This window comes from Tursiops truncatus, chromosome 11 (genome assembly GCF_011762595.2).
Source record: "Tursiops truncatus isolate mTurTru1 chromosome 11, mTurTru1.mat.Y, whole genome shotgun sequence".
Lineage (NCBI taxonomy): Eukaryota > Metazoa > Chordata > Mammalia > Artiodactyla > Delphinidae > Tursiops > Tursiops truncatus.
The window spans coordinates 61,890,118-61,908,758 of NC_047044.1; the positions used below are offsets into that span (position 1 = coordinate 61,890,118).

The 18,641-nt window shown below is 40.0% G+C and overlaps 1 protein-coding gene and 1 long non-coding RNA gene across 11 annotated transcripts in view; one reads left to right on the forward strand and one right to left on the reverse strand.

Moving 5' to 3' along the window:
• Positions 1-18,641, forward strand: part of LOC141275878 (uncharacterized) — a 101,771-nt gene that overhangs the window by 45,886 nt on the left and 37,244 nt on the right. The gene's annotated exons all lie outside the window — the stretch shown is intronic.
• The window catches only part of ATF1 (activating transcription factor 1), a 54,740-nt gene that overhangs the window by 25,296 nt on the left and 10,803 nt on the right, over positions 1-18,641 (reverse strand). The window lies entirely within an intron of this gene.

The window sequence follows — 18,641 nt, forward strand, 5'->3', positions numbered from 1 at the left end:
TACCAGTCTCTGTTGGAGGATGGGAGCCTAAATTTGATAAGCACCAATTAGCAAGTGGACACAAATGGCTGAATCACAGTGACCAACCTCTCCACCTAACATCTTCAGTACTTTTCCTTTAGCACACTCCAGCATTTCAAAAGGGACCCACCTTTTGTTTCAGCAGAGTTGAGCTCAATTTATGCTGGAGTCTCTCTTCCCTACTCCACTAGTCTGAATGAAATCTATCTTGCTGCCTTTAACAGGTGTCTGGCTCTGTTTCTCACTGACAGTATCCCAATATGGGGACACAGAAATTAATGAGTAAAAATAAACAGAATTCATGAATCTGAAGAGTCCAGCTCTAGAGTCATCATTACACTCAGAGGTCCCCTTACTTTTCAGACCCTAACTAAAGCCACTCACTCAAATAATGAGGAGAGCTTGTGAGGGGGTTAATTTACGTTTCTAAAGGGATAAAAGCAATCATTCCTCCAGAGTTTCTGGCAATCCTTGTGATTTTGTGCAGACTGAGGATCTGGCAGGCAGAAAAGGAAAAACAGCACCAGATTTTGTTTTAGCTAGCAGTCATCACTTCCCCTTATTATCACTGTTCTAACCTCACAAAATGCTCATCACTCAGGGTCCCAAAGCCTGGTGTCTTCCCACTGCCACTCTCAAATGTGATCATCTAAATCCTGAGATCTTTCTCAAAGAAGGAAAAGAGGGACCTGCTGTTCCCCACCCCCCAATTTTAATCTGCAGTTGAAACACAGATGATTGCCTTCACCTGTTACTTTTCAGTGCTGTCTGAGCCTTCTGCAATGATAGAAATGTTCTAAATCTGCACTATCCAATATAGTAGTCAGTATCAAGCATTTGAAATGTGGCTAGTATGACTGAAAGACTGATTTTTAATTTTGTTTAACTGTAAGTAATTCAAATTAAAATTGAAATATCCACTTGTGGCTGCCATACTGAACAGTGCAGTCTGAGATCTTAGAGCTGTAGCACGTGCTAGTACACTATAGCACCAACCTCAGAACCCCTCTTAGGAGATGTTAGAAGAAGTAGGAAAGGATTTTTTTTGGAGCTGCTCTGATTAAATTGGGAGCTGTAGGACTAAGGCCCCCTGATTGCCTCTCACTCCACAGGGTAGCTGAGCTCACTCTTATTCAAGTGACTGGGCAAAAATTAGCATTCTCCTTAGCTCCCTAATCAGGGGATCCCTGGACCACAAACACTTGGGTGAGGGAGGGTGGGAAGTTAGTAGAGTGGCATGGGGAAAGAAACCTCTATTTAACAGAGTTTGAATCCAAAGTCTTCTAAATCCAGAAAGGCATACAGATTTTGGAGTCAGACAGGCTTGGGCTGAGTTTTAGCTTAAGGCAATCATTTGCTGCTCTGTGATGCTAAACAAATTACTTAACTTCCCAGGACCTCAGTTTCCTCCTTTGTAAACAGAACTAATAATACCTTTTTCAGAGTTACAGTGAAAATTAAATAATAAGTTAAAAACAAAAGGTGTGTTAAAAAAATTGTGTACACACATACAATAAATAACAATTTAGAAAATTTAAACAGTGAATGGTCATTTGATAATATTAAGGAATAATTTTTTTAGGTGTGTTAATAGTATTGTAGTTATGTTCTTTAAAGGAGTTCTTATATTTTAGAGATACATACTGAAATATTGAAGGCTTTAATGATACCTAGATTTGCTTCAGTATAATCCAGTTGGTGGTGGGTTAGGGGGGACAAGGAGCCGTGCTGAAACAGGGTGACGGGAACCATGATGGCTTAACCTAATCATCTCTTCTTCTGAATATGTTTGAAATTTTCTGTATTAAGTATTTTGAAAAGTAAAATACTGAACACAATAATGGGTGGTCCTGCGTCGCTCCAGAGCCCAGTGCTCTTTCCAAGACATCTTATCCCTCCTGGTACCACTGACTTTTAAAACCTCTCACACTCTGTATGTTCTCAATTTGCTTCCTACACAACAAGTTTATTTGTTTTGCCTTTTCATTTCAAGGAAAAAGGAAGAACAGACTGTTTTGACATTTGGAATAATGATTTTTTACTTACTTCAGTATCAACTATGGCAAACCCTTAAGCCCAGGGTATCCTGCACAGTTATTAATGGACTGGAGCCATTATTTCAAAATACAAATGAAAAATAAAATGAACCAGAGCTGTACATCTTTTAGTTTATTATTTCATGTAAAGATAATTTAACTGTAATTTTGTGGTTTTAATTTTTTTGCCCCATAGTTAAGCCTACGCTGTACTTGCCCCAAAATGTCACTACTTCCTAGGTCTCAAAAGATTCAAATGATCCTTGGACAGAGAGGATTTATACATGGTAAACTGACCAAAGTAAAGAATTCATACTCAACAGCATGCTTTCAGGAAAGTGTATCTCCTATACTATTATTTACTTCTTATTTTTCTTTAAAGTATATATCTGCTTTTGTAAACTCAAAGTACTTAAAAAGAAAACCTTAGGGCTTCCCTGGTGGCACAGCAGTTGAGAGTCTGCCTGCCGATGCAGGGGACGTGGGTTCGTGCCCCGGTCTGGGAAGATCCCACATGCCACAGAGTGGCTGGGCCCGTGAGCCATGGCCCCTGAGCCTGTGCATCCGGAGCCTGTGCTCCGCAACGGCAGAGGCCACAACAGTGAGAGGCCTGCGTACTGCATTAAAAAAAAAAAAAAAAGAAAAAGAAAACCTTATTTCACTATGATAAATAGAAACTAGTATCACTTGCTGTAAGTATATGGTAACTATAAAAATAAATATAATGAAAACAATGCTGTTACTAAATATATTTTTAACTTAAAAACAGGGTAAAATTTTAGATGCTTCATATTTCTTGACACTTCTCTGTCCTCTGCTTCTTATATTCTAAAGACTCTATAGATTCTAAATCACCAAGCCAAAATCTGAAGTACAATGAGAACAAATAAAAGAGTAAACAAAATCACCTATCAAGGTAGATTTGAACTGCTCTCAAAGGAGAGGCGGGAATAAGAGGCCAGATTTTTCTCTAGGTAAAGATAGGGGACCTCCTATTAAGCTGGGACTTTCAAAGGGCCACATCATCAGGGTAAGGTAACAGAAGGAAAGTTGCCTAGGTATGGAGGAGGGAAGGGCTGAAGAAGATGTAACTAGCTCTCCAGCAGACTCAGAGCCCAATTAACATCACCTAGGTGGTACAAAAAGACAAAAAGAGCCTCAAACCCTGAAGGCGGTTCCCCAGGCACCTGGCAATAGTAAATTCTTTCTGGAGAAAGGCACACTCATCCTTGGCCACAAAAAATTCCCACAGTTTGTCAAGATTAATGGACAGTAAAGAATAAAAAATAACAACAAGGCACCAGGAGCAAGATGCAAAAACAGCAGACAGCACAAGCAGACCCAAGTGATTTTTAGATATTGACATTATCAGACATTATAAAGCAATTATGCTTACTATGTTTAAAGAAACAGCAGATTATGTTTCAAGACAAGCTTGAAAATGTCTTCAGTAAATAGAAAACTACGGTCGATTTGAAAAAGAACCAGATTTTCTAAAAATAAAGATATAATACTTGAAATTTTAAATATCATTGTTCAGGGCTTCCCTGGTGGCGCAGTGGTTAAGAATCCGCCTGCCAATGCAGGGGACATGGGTTCGAGCCCTGGTCTGGGAAGATCCCACATGCCGCGGAGCAACTAAAACCGTGCGCCCCAACTACTGAGCCTGTGCTCTAGAGCCCGTGAGCCACAACTACCAAAGCCCACGTGCCTAGAGCCCATGCTCCGCAACAAGAGAAGCCACTGCAATGAGAAGCCTGTGCACCGCAACGAAGAGCAGCCCCCACTCGCCACAACTAGAGAAAGCCCGTGTGCAGCAACGAAGACCCAACACAGCCCTCCGCCCCCCAAAAAAGTCATTGTTCAGATATACCAAACAAAGCTAAAGGGAAACTTAGTGAGCTGGATGACAGGTAAGAAGAAATTATCTGAACTGCAATACAGAGAGACAAACAGATGGAAAATATAAGAGAGGTTAAGAAATACAGAGAATAGAGTGAGAAGAACAAAGAGTAGGATACAGGCAAAATCTGAAGATATAATGCCTGAAAGTGTTATAAAACTCATGACAGACACCAATCCATACATTCAAGAATCCTAGTAACTCCCATGTGGAATAAATAAAAAGAATTCTACACCTTGGGACTTCCCTGGTGGCGCAGTGGTTAAGAATCCACCTGCCAATGCAGGAGACACGGGTTTGATCCCTGGTCCAGGAAGATCCCACATGCTGTGGAGCAATTAAGCCCGTGCACCACAACTACAGAGCCTGTGCGCCACAACTACTGAGCCCGAGTGCCATAACTACTGAAGCCCACATGCCTAGAGCCCGGGCTCCACAGCAAGAGAAGCCACTGCAACAAAGAGCAGCCCCCACTCGCTGCAACTAGAGAAAGCTCGTGTGCAGCAATGAAGACCCAACACAACCAAAAAAAAAAAAGAAAAAGAAGTCTACACCTAAACACAACACAGTGGAACCTACAAAACAACGAAAGGTAAAAAGAAGACTATAAAAGCACCCAAAAGAAAAAAAACAGATTATATTTAAAATAGCAACAGTCCTGTTTTAAGCTTACTTCTCAAAAGCAACAATGGAAGACAGAAGCCAGCAGAATATTTTGAATGTGCTAAAATATAACTTAGAATTCTATGCCCAGTGAAAATACCTTTTAAAAATGAAAATGAAATAGGTATTTCCAACAAATAAAAATAGAGCAGCAGACCTACATCAAAGTAAATTCCAAAGCAGTGGTTCTCAACCAGGAATGATTTTTGCCCCCCAGGGACATCTGGCAACACCTGGGGACATTTCGGGTTGTCATAATGGGGTGGGGTGGTTGGTACTGACATCTAGTGGGCAGAGGCCAGGGGTGCTGCTAAATAGCCAACAATGCACAGTCCACCACAACAAAGAATTATGCAGCCCAAAATGCCTGCAGTGCTAAGGTTTTTCTAAAGCAAATACTTAAAGTAAAAGAAAAGTAATCTTAAATGGAAGCTGAGACATGTAAGAAGGAATGAAGAGCAAAGAAATGATAAGTACGTGGGAAAAAAGCAAATAATGATGAATACATAAAAGAATTATGATGTTTTATGGGATTAAAAGAGAAAAAGATAAAATTAAATCCTAACAACAGTGAAAGTGAGAGGATAAATGGGAAATAAATGTTTTAAAGTTACTGGAATGTCTGAGAGGAAACGTATTAACTTTGGACTTTACTAAGTAGGCATGCCATAATTAGTAGTAGCTGAGTTTATGTACAGTCCAAATTGATACAAGTGATGGCAGGATGGAATGAGAAGAAATAACTCAAAAGAAGACAAGAAAGGAGAGAAAAAGAAACATGGAACACGTGGATCAAAAAGTAAAAAATAAGATGGTAGGTCTAAATTTATATGTATGAGTAATTATGTCAACTGTATATGGATCAAAGCTCTGTTAAAAGTCTAGAAGACTACAATGGAATACTATTCAGCCATAAAAAAGAATAAAATCTTGCCATCTGTGACAACATGGATGATCTTGAGGGCATTATGCTAAGTGAAATAAGTCAGACACAGAAAGACAAACACCACATGATTTCATTTATATGTGGTATAAACAACAACAACCACCACCTCACAGAGAGACTGGTGTCTGCCAAAGGCAGGGGGTGAGCAAAAAGCACAAACTTCCACTTATAAAAACAATTACTGTACTGCCTATTTGAAACTTGCTCAGAGTACCTTTTAAAACTCCTCATCAGAAGGAGAAAAGTATTTCTAACTATGTGTGGTGAGGGATGTTAACTGGACTTACTGTGGTGATCATTTCCCAATGTACACAAATATTAAATCATTATATTGTACACATGAAATTAATACAATGTTATATGTTAATTATACCTGAAACAAACACAACAAAACAAAAACCACAATGAGATACTGCAACACATTCATCAGAATGGTTACAACTTAAAGAAACTCACAATACCAATTTTGGGTACTTAAATGTATCAACAGCGCTCTCATATACTTCTGGTGGTGTTGTAAATTGGTGTAAGTTTATAAAATTGTTGGCAGTATCTACTATAACTGAACATTTGCATATCCTATGACCAATTCATGGGCAGCACAGACATGTACAAGTGTGTGCACTAAGCACAATTCACAATATGTAAAAACTGAGGGGAAAAAAGTCTGGGAAACTAGATCTTTTTTTTTTTAAATCTAGTTATATACTGTTAACAAGAGATACACCTAAAACATAACCTAAGGACACAGAAAGTTTGAAAATAAAAGCACAGGAAAAAAAGATGCCATTAACATACTAAATTAAAGCCAAATTAGTATCAAATTAGACTCTAAAGTAAAAAGCATTTCTAGAAATAAAGACACAAAAGGGACAATTCTCCAGGAATATACAATTTTAAAATCTAGGGACTTCCCTGGTGGCGCAGTGGTTAAGAATCCTCCTGCCAATGCAGGGGACGCAGGTTCAAGCCCTGGTCTGGGAAGATTCCACATGCCGTGGAGCAACTAAGCCCGTGCGCTGCAACTACTGAAGCCCATGAGACTAGAGCCTGTGCTCCACAACAAGAGAAGCCACCGCAATAAGCATGCGCACCGCAACGAAGAGTGGCCCTTGCTTGCCACAACTAGAGAAAGCCCGTACGCAGCAACAAAGACCCAACACAGCCAAAAAACAAACAAACCCAGTAGAACTCTTTAAAAATAAATACATAAAATCTGCATTCATTTAATAACATAGCCTCATAGCACACTTTCAATCACACAGCATAAATTGAAGGACCACTAGGCAAAATCAGTCCACAATTATAATGGAAGATTAATGCAATGCTCTCAAATTAGTCATAGAACAAACAGACAAAAAGTGATAAAGACGCAGAATATTTAACAACATGACCAACAAAGCTGAACTAATAAATACACAGAACTCTGCATCTAAATGCAGAATATACCTTCTTTTCAAGAGCACACTAAACATTTTTTAAAAATTATCATAGATTCTATGATAGCAAAGTTGTATTGCAAATTAGTTTCTAATTTATTAATTTTATGACCAAAATCACACACATTCTATTATTTCATGGGAAGAGATATCAAGAAACCACAAAATTGCTTCTCAAGAAAAAAACAGGGAATTCCCTGGCAGTCCAGTGACTAGGACTCGGTGTTTTCACTGCCGGGGCCTGGATTCAATCCCTGGTTGGGGAACTAAGATCCTGCAAGCTGTATGGCGCAGCCAAAAAGAAAAAAAGTACTCAAAATTATATCATTACTTAGAAAAATGCACTTAGTATGAAAATTCTGAGATACAAACTCAGTTTTCTTTTTTTTTTTTGGCTGCACTACATGGCATGTGGGATCTTAGTTCCCCGACCAGGGATTGAACCCATGCCCCCTACAGTGGAAGCGCAGAGTCCTAACCACTGGACTGCCAGGGAATTCCCTGAAACTCAGTATTTTTTTTAACAAATTCACCAAAGATGGAGTCTTATTACCCTTAATGATAGAAACTTGCTGGTCATGCTTCCTCCAAATAGTTGTATGTGATATAATGTACCAAAGTTTCTTCTAAGGTTTAATTGTTCTTCTTAGTCCTTTTACCACAAAAACCTCCTTCATCAACAGAGAATGCTACTGTGTGTACTCATATTTGCTTTGAAAAAGCTCATGTATACTCAAGACCTCTTGGGTTTCCAACATTCAGACATTTTCAGTGATCTCACTAAGTCTATCAACACATTACAATACTATTTTGCTACTACGTACTATACTTCAGTTGTAGATTAGAACATTCACTCTATATTCTGCGGAACATTCATCTCTTACCACAGACTGTTCAGTGAGACCTCTCATGTTAAACCCCTCCATATATACTGATTAACTTAAAATTAAGAACCTTTTGGTCTATTAGTTCAGTCATTACTTTCCGTAATTTGGGGCTGTAATCTAATAGTTCCATAGGCCAAGTCCAGAGTGTTATTAACACTACAGACACAGTTATTATAATAACTGTGATGTATCTAATGTCTACTATAGGTAAAATTTTTATTATAGCATGGTATTTGTAAATTATATGTACTCTCACATCCCACTGAAGAAATTAGCTATTCCTTATAAATACATTTTCTCATACTTTCTCAAGCTAAGAGTCATTCCATTATAACAAAATATCTCATTTCACACTGTCTGCAAAATAAATGGATAGATGAAGAGAAAATCTAAGCTGTTCATAACTCTTAATCTGCTTTCAAAATGAAAGAATGCAAGTGAACCACTTTCTTACACCATATACAAAAATAAAAAAACAGATTAGGGCTTCCCTGGTAGCGCAGCGGTTGAGAGTCCGCCTGCCGATGCAGGGGACACAGGTTCGTGCCCCGGTCCGGGAAGATCCCACATGCCGCGGAGCGGCTGGGCCCGTGAGCCATGGCCGCTGAGCCTGCGCGTCCAGAGCCTGTGCTCCACAACGGGAGAGGCCGCAACAGTGAGAGGCCCGCGTACCGCAAAAACAAAACAAAACAAAACAAAAAAAACAGATTAGACCTAAGTGCCAGATCTGAAACCATAAAACTCCTAGAGGAAAAGAGACAGTAAACTCTTTGACACTGGTCTTAGTAATATTTTTTTCGATCTGTCTCCTCAGTCACGGGCAACAAAAGCAAAAATAAATAAATGGTACTTCATCAAACTTAAATACTTTTGCACAGCGAAAGACAATATCATCAAGACAAAAAGGCCAGACTTCCCTGGTGCACAGTGGTTAAGAATCCACCTGCCAATGCAGGGGACACGGGTTCAAGCCCTGGTCTGGGAAGATCCCACATGCTGTGGAGCAACTAAGCCAGTGCACCACAACTACTGAACCTGAGCTCTAAAGCCTGTGAGCCACAACTACTGAGCCTGTGTGCACAACTACTGAAGCCCGTGTGCCTAGAGCCTGTGCTCCACAACAAGAGAAGCCACTGCAATGAGAAGCCCATGCACCACAACGAAGAGTAGCCCCCCACTATCCACAACTAGAGAAATCCTGCATGCAGCAATGAAGACCCAGTGCAGCCAAATATAAATTAATTAACTAAAAAAAAAAGGCAACCTACTAAATGGGAGAAGATATTTGCAAATGATATATCCAATAAGGAGTTAATATCCAAAATATAGTAAGAACTCATACAACTCAATACCAAAAAAAACCCAAACAATCCAAATTTTAAAATAGGCAGAAGACCAGAATAGACATTTCCCCAAAAAGACATACAGGATCGCCAACAGACACATGAAAAGATGCTCAATATCACTAATCATTAGGGAGATGCAAACCAAAACCACAATGAGATATCACCTCACATCTATCAGAATGGCTATCATCAAAAAGACAACAAATAACAAGTGTTGGCAAGGATGTAAGGAAAGGAGAAACCCTCATGCACTGTTGTTGAGAATGTAAATTGGTACAAACACAATGGAAAGCAGTATGGAGGTTCCTCAAAAACTTAAAAATAGGACTACCATATGGCCCAGCAATTCCACTTCTGGGTATTTACCCAAAGAGAACAAAAACACTAGTTCAAAAAGAAATATGCACCCCTATGTTGATGGCAGCATTATTTACAACAGCCAAGATATGGAAGCAACCTAAGTGTCCTTCGATAGATGAATGGATAGAGAAGATGAGGTACGTACGTGTACACACACACACACACACACACACGCACAGGAATATTAGCCACAAAAAAGAATGAAATCTTGCCATTTGCAACAACGTGGATGGATCTAGAGGGTATTATGCTAAGTGAAGTAAGTGAGACAGAAAAACAAATACTATATGATTTTACTTATATGTGGAATCTATAAAAACAAATAAAATGAACAAACAAAAGATACAGACTCATAGAGGAGAACAAACAGGTTTGCCACAGGGAGGGGAATGAAAGGTTGGGCAAAATAGGTGAAGGGGATCAAGAGGTACAAACTTCCAGTTATAAAATCATATGATCACACCAACTGATACAGAAAAAGCATCTGATAATCTAACATCATTTCATGGGAAAAATAAAAAAACAAAAAACCTCTCAGAAAACTAGGAATAGAAGGGAACTTCCTCAAACTCAAAAAGAGCATCTATAAAAGACTTACAGCTAATGTCAGGTTTAATGATGAAAGAATGAATGCTTTCCCTTTGAAACTGGGAACAATGAAAGGATGTCCATTTTCACCACTTTATTCAAGATAATTCTGGAAGTTCTAGCCAGTGCAATAAGGCAAGAAAAAGAAAGAAAATGCATACAGATTGGAAAAGAAATAAAACCAACTCTTATTTGCAGATGACACGACTATACATAAAAAATCCTAAGGAATATTAAAAACAAACAAAACCCCCAAATCATCCCTCCTAGAACTAATAAGTGAGTTCAGCAATGTTGCAAGGTACAAGATCAATAAACAAAAATCAACTGCATTTCTATGTCCTTACAACAAACAAGTGAAATCAAAATTAATACAATATCATCTACAATAGCTCGAAAGAAAATATGCAATATTAGTTACAACTGCTCCAAAGAAAATGAAATACTTAGGTGTAAGTCTAACAAAACATGTATGGGATCTGTATGTTGAAAATGACAATATGCTATGGAAAGAAATCAAAGGAGATTGAATAACTGGAGAGATTTACTATATTTGAGGACTGGAAGAGTCAACAAGATGTCAGTTCTCCCCAAACTGATCTACAGGTTTGCAGACACAGACAAGCTTATTCCAAAATTTATATGGAAAGGAAGAAGACCTAAAATAGCCAAAACAATTTTGAAAAAGAAGAATAAAATGTGAGGAATCATCTTCCTGATGTTAGGGCTTACTATAACATGGTAAGACAGTGTGGCACTGACAGAGGGACAGACATATAGATCAATGGAACATAATAGAAAACTCAGAAACAGACAAATATGCCCAAATGATCCTGACAAAGGTGCAAAAGCAATTCAGTGGAGGAGAGATACTCTTTTCAACAAATGGTGCTGTAGCAATTGTACATACATAACAAAACCCCTCAAATCTATACAAAAAATACCTTAAAATGAATTGTGGACTTAAATGTAAAACATAAAACTTTTAGGAAGAAACAGGGAAAAAAAATCTTTGAAATTTAGTTCTAGGCAAAGAGCTCTTAGATAACATCAGCACAATCCATAAAAGGAAAAATTTATAAATTGGACCTAATCAAAATTTAAAACCTTTAGCTCTGTGAAAGACCCTATTAAGCAAATGAAAAAGAAAAATTATTCTTCTATTCCCCATATGATTCATACTGGAAACATCGAAATAAATTCACCTAGATTTCTAACTCTCTATAGAAGAATCTTTCTTTTCTAAAAAGTAAAATCAATATGACCAAGCACATCCAAAACATTAGATAATCGCCAGGTAAGAAAGGATTACCAAAAACACTGGTGCGCACGCACGCACGTGCACACACATTCTTAGCTTATCCCTGGACAAACCCTTGGGCTAAATTCTCATGTCAAAAATATGAATGGAATGAAAATCAATCTGTTTTAAAAGTGTTCTGGAGCCAAGCCTATTTGTTAATTTCTTAAATTATCCTCATTTATCATCATCCACTGCCTGGAGGCAACAAAGGACTGTGGTGATTATAAAGTCTGCAGTTGTAGTGGACACCATGATGCAACAGCCAGATCCCCTTTTCTCTGGTAAAAGACTTATTCCCCAGCTGCTGGAAGACAGCTGCTGACAGTGTTCAGTTGTCAGCCCTCTTTGGAATTGCCCTGGCTGATGAGAGTCACTCTGCCTGAGGTCACACGTACCCCTTCCCGGGTCAGTCAAGATCCAATGCCTGGTGCATGCAGGAATATAAAGGCCTGGCTGGTCCCTTACCCCAATTCTGAAGACCTATCTCAGCTTCTAATCTCCCTATAGGGTCAGTTGAGGTCTTCATTGAGACTGAATCAAAGTCCAACTTTTCCCTCTGTTCAATCCTGCTTCCTCTATTCCTTTCTTTCCCTTCCACAGGTGGCAATCCCAAGAGGACCTCCTAATAAACCTCCTGCATGCTAATGTCCATCGCATTGTCTGCTTCTCAGGAAACCCAAGCTGTAAGAGAAGTCAAACTGCTGGAATTCAAATCACGTCTCTAGCCTTACTAGTTGTGTGACCTCTAAAATGGGGATTAGAAAAGCACAGTAGGTTGGTAAGAGGTTTGAAGGCATTAAAACATGTAAAATGCTTACAATACACTTGGCACACAGTGGATACTCAATAAATGTTACCTATTACTATCAACATTGTTTTCCCCATTCACACATAGTTAAAGTACACAAATTTCTCTACGGTATGAGAATTACTGAAAGTTAGGAGCTGGAAAAGACTTTACAGATCACCAAGTCCGATGCCTTTATTTCCAGATGCTGAACATCAAGTCTAAATAAGTTAAGTGGGGACTTCCCTGGTGGCGCAGTGGTTAAGAATCCGCCTGCCAAAAAAAAAAAAAAAAAAAAAAGAATCCGCCTGCCAATGTAGGGGACACTGGTTCAATCCCTGGTCTGAGAAGATCCCACATGCCTCGGAGCAACTAAGCCCGTGCGCCACAACTACTGAGCCTGCGTCCTAGAGCCTACGAGCCGCAACTACTGAGCCCACGTGCCACAACTACTGAAGCCCACACACCTAGAGGCCATATTCTGCAACAAGAGAAGCCACTGTAATAAGAAGCCTGTGCACCGCAAGGAAGAGTAGCCCCCAATCGCCGCAACTAGAGAAAAGCCTGTGTGCAGCAACGAAGACCCAACGCAGCCAAAAATAAATAAATAAAATGAATTTTTTTAAAAAAGTGATTTAATAAATAAGTTAAGTGACTTAGTCAATGTTCCAGAGTCACTAAGTGACAAAACCAGGATTCAGACCAGGTCTTAAGCAAGGTTGCCTCTCAATCTATATATACTTTGCAATTAAATGAAATTCATCAAGTACTGAGTCCCTCCCCTTCACCTTCTTGCCATAATTGAACCTCTGCTCTCCTCTGGAGAACACTGCCTCTCTCCTGCACTCATACCATGAGCCTACAGACAGAGTTGGTATTTCCTTTGCTCTTCATTGCTACTTCCAGGCCACTGTCCCAAGTTCTACCTGAAAACTCCCAAGTTTGAGGCTCAGAGCAGTAGACTGTCCCTGTGGCAGTCATGTCCCCTCATTTCTTTAAGACTTTAGCCCCAGGATCACTCTGTTCTCTCCAATACTATTCCTGATGTAATTTGTGGTGATTTCAGTATGCAACATCCAGTATCCTTCCATGTCTGGGCCAGTTTTTGATTCCTCTCCTCCAAAGCCCTGTCTTCTACCCTTCTTGGCCACCCACTCCCATTGTCATACCCTACAGGGTTTCTGAACAGGCATTTGGGGTAGGACAATTCTTCCACGTGCAGGAATATCCTGCTCAATGAAAAACATTTAGCATCTCTAAATTGCCCATTAAATGCCAGTGGCAACCACCATCCCTAACCCCCTACATATTTCTAGACATCTCAGTGGGGAAGCAGTACCACTCCAGTTGAGAACTACTTACCTAAACCTTATCATTACCAATAACCCCTCCTATAATCTCAAATTCAAGTATCCCTCTCTCTGAGTACCACCTACTTCCAACTCACTACCTCTACTATTTGGACTCTCAACAATTCTTGGACTCCACAGGAACTTATAATCCATCGAGTCTACTATCTTTTCCCTGCTCTTGACCCCATCAAGTCCCCACTTCTTCCTTATACAGCTTAAATTTCATGGTACAGCATTATAATCACTGTATCACATAACCTTCAATGTCCTTGTCTTTTTTTGCTTTGCTGTAGTCCCTGGACTAAACAGCAACCTGTTAACTCACATACTCTATGCCTGTAACCTGTATGCAAGTACCTGAATCTGACTGGAGAAAGACACACAACTGAACTTAATGGTCACACTTTAAGTTCATGATCAGTAACCTCAAGTGGACTGTTAATGCTCTCCAACAATCCTACTATATATCCCTAGTCCACTTACGTTCTCAAAACATTTTATCTGACTGAAAAACAAAGAAGTTATCAAAAGGAAACTTTCAGAGTACCTCATTCCCAATCTACCTACCTAACCTGTATTTGATTGCTTTCTTATTATGAATGAGGTACCTATGCTCATGTAAAATAAATTTTCCACTTGCAGACTAATGCTCATCCCCGCCCCTCCTGAAGGACATCATCCCAGATTGTCCTTTCTATATGTCCTGTGTCATCAAATATTATTGCATCACTCCCACTGGTATATAGACAGGCTGTTAATTCCTCCCATCATAAAAAGTAATAATAAAAATAAAACTTCCATGACTTATAAAACCCCCTCCAGCACTTCATTTTGTAGATCCCTTTGCAGCAAAACTCCTCTCTACTCATTTTCTCCCCTCTTTTCTTTTTCCCATGTTCTCTTAGATCTAATTAGATTTTTATCCCCACTTCGACTGAAAACAGTTCTTGTCAAGGTTGTCAATGAACTCCATGTTGCCAAATACAGTCAACTCTTGTTATTTGTGGTTATGTTCTATGAAGCTGCCATGTACACTGAATTAGCAAATGCTGAACCATTGTTCCTAGGGGAAATACAGGGTTAGGTTGCTGCAAGCCTCTGGGCACAATATTTTCATCAACCGGTTAACGTATAACCTTGTTTTAAGTGTGTTTCTGTTTAAAGACACCTTATTTAATACAGGCATACCTTGTTTTATCGCACTTCACTTTATTGTGCTTTGCAGATACTGCATTTTTTACAAATTGAAGGTCCGTGGCAACCTTGCTTAGAGCAAGTCTCACTGAAGGCACAAAAAGTTAGCACTTTTTAGGAATAAAGGTTTTTTTTTTCCCTTGGCCGCATGGCTTGTGGGATCTTAGTTCCCTGACCAGGTATTGAACCCAGGCCCTAGGCAGTGAAAGCTGGACCACCAGGAAATTCCAGCAATAAAGTATTTTCTAATTAAAGTATGTACATTATTTAGACAGAATGCTGTGGCACATTTTTTTTATTGATTGATTGATTGCTGTGTTGGGTCTTCGTTTCCGTGCAAGGGCTTTCTCTAGTTGTGGCGAGTGGGGGGGCCACTCTTCATCGTGGTGTGCAGGCCTCTCACTGTCGTGGCCTCTCGTTGCGGAGCACAAGCTCCAGACGCGCAGGCTCAGTAGTTGTGGCTCACGGGCCTAGCTGCTCTGCAGCATGTGGGATCTTCCCAGACCAGGGCGCGAACCCGTGTCCCCTGCATTGGCAGGCAGATTCTCAACCACTGCGCCACCAGGGAAGCCCTATGGCACATTTTAATAGACTACAATATAGTATAAACATAACTTTTATATGTAGTGGAAAACAAAAAATTTGTGTGACTTGTTTTATTGCAATATTAGCTTTATTTTGGTAGCCTGGAATATAGTACTGTTAATTCATTAACATTGAACTTATGGTCAACAGCACTACAAGTCACACCTGAATGAAACTTATCTAACACATGTATTTTCTACATAAGGTACATCACAGCCTTCTTGCACTTAACACTTAAGCCCTATGCTTAGAGGCCATTTTAAACAGCAACATCACCAACAAAAAGCACAATAATGTGAAAAACACAGCACTAACTAGACCACAAAAAGGAGAATTGTTTATAGTATGAGACCTAAAATTGTAAGACAGAGTATTGCATTGTTCGAGCTCAACTGAGAAAGTGACTTAAATTTTTCACTACTCCACACATGTCCACTAATGACCACAAGAGTGCATACTGATTTTGGGGTTACAAATGAATTTTATCAAGTAGGTGAATTTGCAAATACAGAATCCTTGAGGGACTTCCTTGGCAGTCCAGTGGTTAAGACTGCACATTTCCACTGCAGGGGGTGCAAGTCTGATCCCTGGTCAGGGAACTAGGATCCTGCATGCCACAAGGTGCAGCCAATAAAAAAAAAAAAAAATCCTTGAATAATGAAGATAGACTATATAACAGTTACTGTTACTCCTCATTTGACCTACCAGCAGCATTTTACATAGTTGATCATCACCTCGTTCCTAATTTCCATGATCCCCATTTCTCTTGATTTTCTTTTTACTGCTTTGGCCATCCCTCTTCAATCTCCCCAACCCCCAAATGTTGGAAAGTCCCAGAGTCAAATCCATTGACCTCATCTCTGACTACACTCACCCCCAGTAATGTCATGTAGTCCCATGACTTTAATTACACTTATGTTAAATATTTAGATATTGTCCCACAGCTCTCAGATGCTCTGTTCTGTTTTTCTCCCCACTTTTTTTTCTTTTTTCAGTTTGGATAATTTTTGTTGGCCTATCTTCAAGTTCACTGATTCTTTCCTCAGCTGTGTCAAATCTACTAATAAGCCCAAAACCATAATTCATCTATGTCACAATTTTTATTTCTAGCATTTCCATTTGACTCTTTCATACAGTTTCTATTCCTCTGCTGAAATTTACCTCCCGTTCATACATGTTGTCCACTTTTTCCACTATAGCCTTTAATATATTATTATTATTTTAAATTCACTATCTGATACTTCTAACAACTAGTCATCCTGAGTCTACTGATCATTTTTACTTCTGACAGCGGGTGATTATTTCCTTGCTTTTTTGTATGTGCTTCATAATTTTTGCCTGAATGATGGACATCATGTGTAGTAAGATAGTAGAGACTGAGGAAACAGTATTCATGCCTAAAAATGGCGTGGTAGTTCTTCAGTACTTCTTGTACTAGGCTTTTAGTGCAGGTGGTGGCTGGGGGAGGGATGAGTCAATCTATCCAAGAATTGAGCAGGGTTTGGGTTTTGTTATGATTACCTTAAGTACACAACCAGCTCTAAATTCCTCTAGTGTGACCTTCTGCTTAGGGTGGGGCCTGGTTTGCCAGAGGGTTTTTCTCAGTGATCCTGCTCCACCCTCAGCTTTAGGCTTTCTCTGTGCACCTGACCCAGAGTGTCTCTCCATACTCTTAGTCCTCCCCAGGGATAAACTGCTATTGCTTTACTTGCTGGAGGAGCTAAGGGGAGACTGAGAAGTTGCTCTGTTATCCTGGCCTAGTCTCAGTCTCAGGGGGTAGGGCTTTCTCCAAGTAGTAGGAAAACTAATGGTCTGAACCCAGGAAAATTTTCTGCCCTTCCCTCAGGGTTTATGTATTTTCTTTTTCTTTTCACTTCTACCCACACTGGAAAATGGGGTTTATTCCCTTCCCCCAGTGGCTTAAAGCTCTTTTCCACAGGGAAGAAGGGTCCAGGCAGGCCTGTACCACCTAGAGAGGCTTTCTCTTGTCTCCCTTGCTTCCCCTAATCTTTCTCATGAGCAACTCTTGGGGATCCCTGGAGTGGGTGTTACCTACCCTGTGTCTGCAGCTCCCAAGGGTTCTATGTTCTCATACTAGCCTACACTTAGACTTTAGCAATTCAATAAAAATTTAGCTAAATTCTTCTCTTTTTTTGACCATTTTTAATTTCTTTAATGTTGTATCTACTTTATTTATTTTTATTCTTGGCTGCATTGGGTCTTCGTTGCTGCCCACGGACTTTCTCTAGTTGCGGTGAGCGGGGGCTACTCTTCATTATGGTGTGCAGGCTTCTCATTGCGGTAGCTTCTCTTGTTGTGGAACATGGGCTCTAGGCGCGTGGGCTCCAGTAGCTGTGGCTCTCAGGCTCTAGAGCGCAGGCTCAGTAGTTGTGGCACACAGGCTTAGTTGCTCCGCGGCATGTGGGATCTTCCCAGACCAGGGCTTGAACCCGTGTCCCCTGCATTGGCAGGTGGATTCTTAACCACTGTGCCACCGGCGAAGCCTCAATTTAGCTAAATTCTTATTTCCCCCTGTATGACAGCCCTGCCTTCTTCCTGTACTCTGCTACTGCTACAGGTGAGCCATGCCCACATGCCACTACTAATGTGTTGAAAGAAGTTATGATTTTTGTATATTATAGCTTACTCTTGTTTTACAGTGGGAGCAATATGCTTTCCAGCTTTCTACGTCCTAAAGAGAAGCCAGAAATCACCCAATGAGTTTAAATACCACCTATATATCTATAATGCCTAAATTTACATTTCCAGTCTGGACCTCTCCCCCAGACTCCAGACCATATATATCCAACTACCTATTGGACAAATCTACTTGTATGGTTTGGCAGACAAATTCTAAGGCGGCCCCTATGGTCCCCACCTTCTGGTGTTCATGCCTTTGTGTAATCCTCTCCCCTTGAGTGTGGGAGGGATCTGTGGCTTGCTTCTAACCAACAGAATAAGGCAAAGATGATGGGACGTCATCGCTGTGATTATGTCACATTTTATGGCTAAGGAATGGGATATCATTCCCTTGATTATATTATATAAGACTCTGTCTTGTCAGCAGACTCACTCTCACTCTCCTGCTGAACTTAAAGTAGGAGGCTGCCATGTTGTGAACTACTTATTGGAGAGGGCCAGGTGGCAGCGAATTGCAGGCGACCTCTAAGAGCTGAGGGTGGCCTCCAGCTAAAAAAATTAAAGTTCTCAGTCCTACAGCTGCAATAAAAT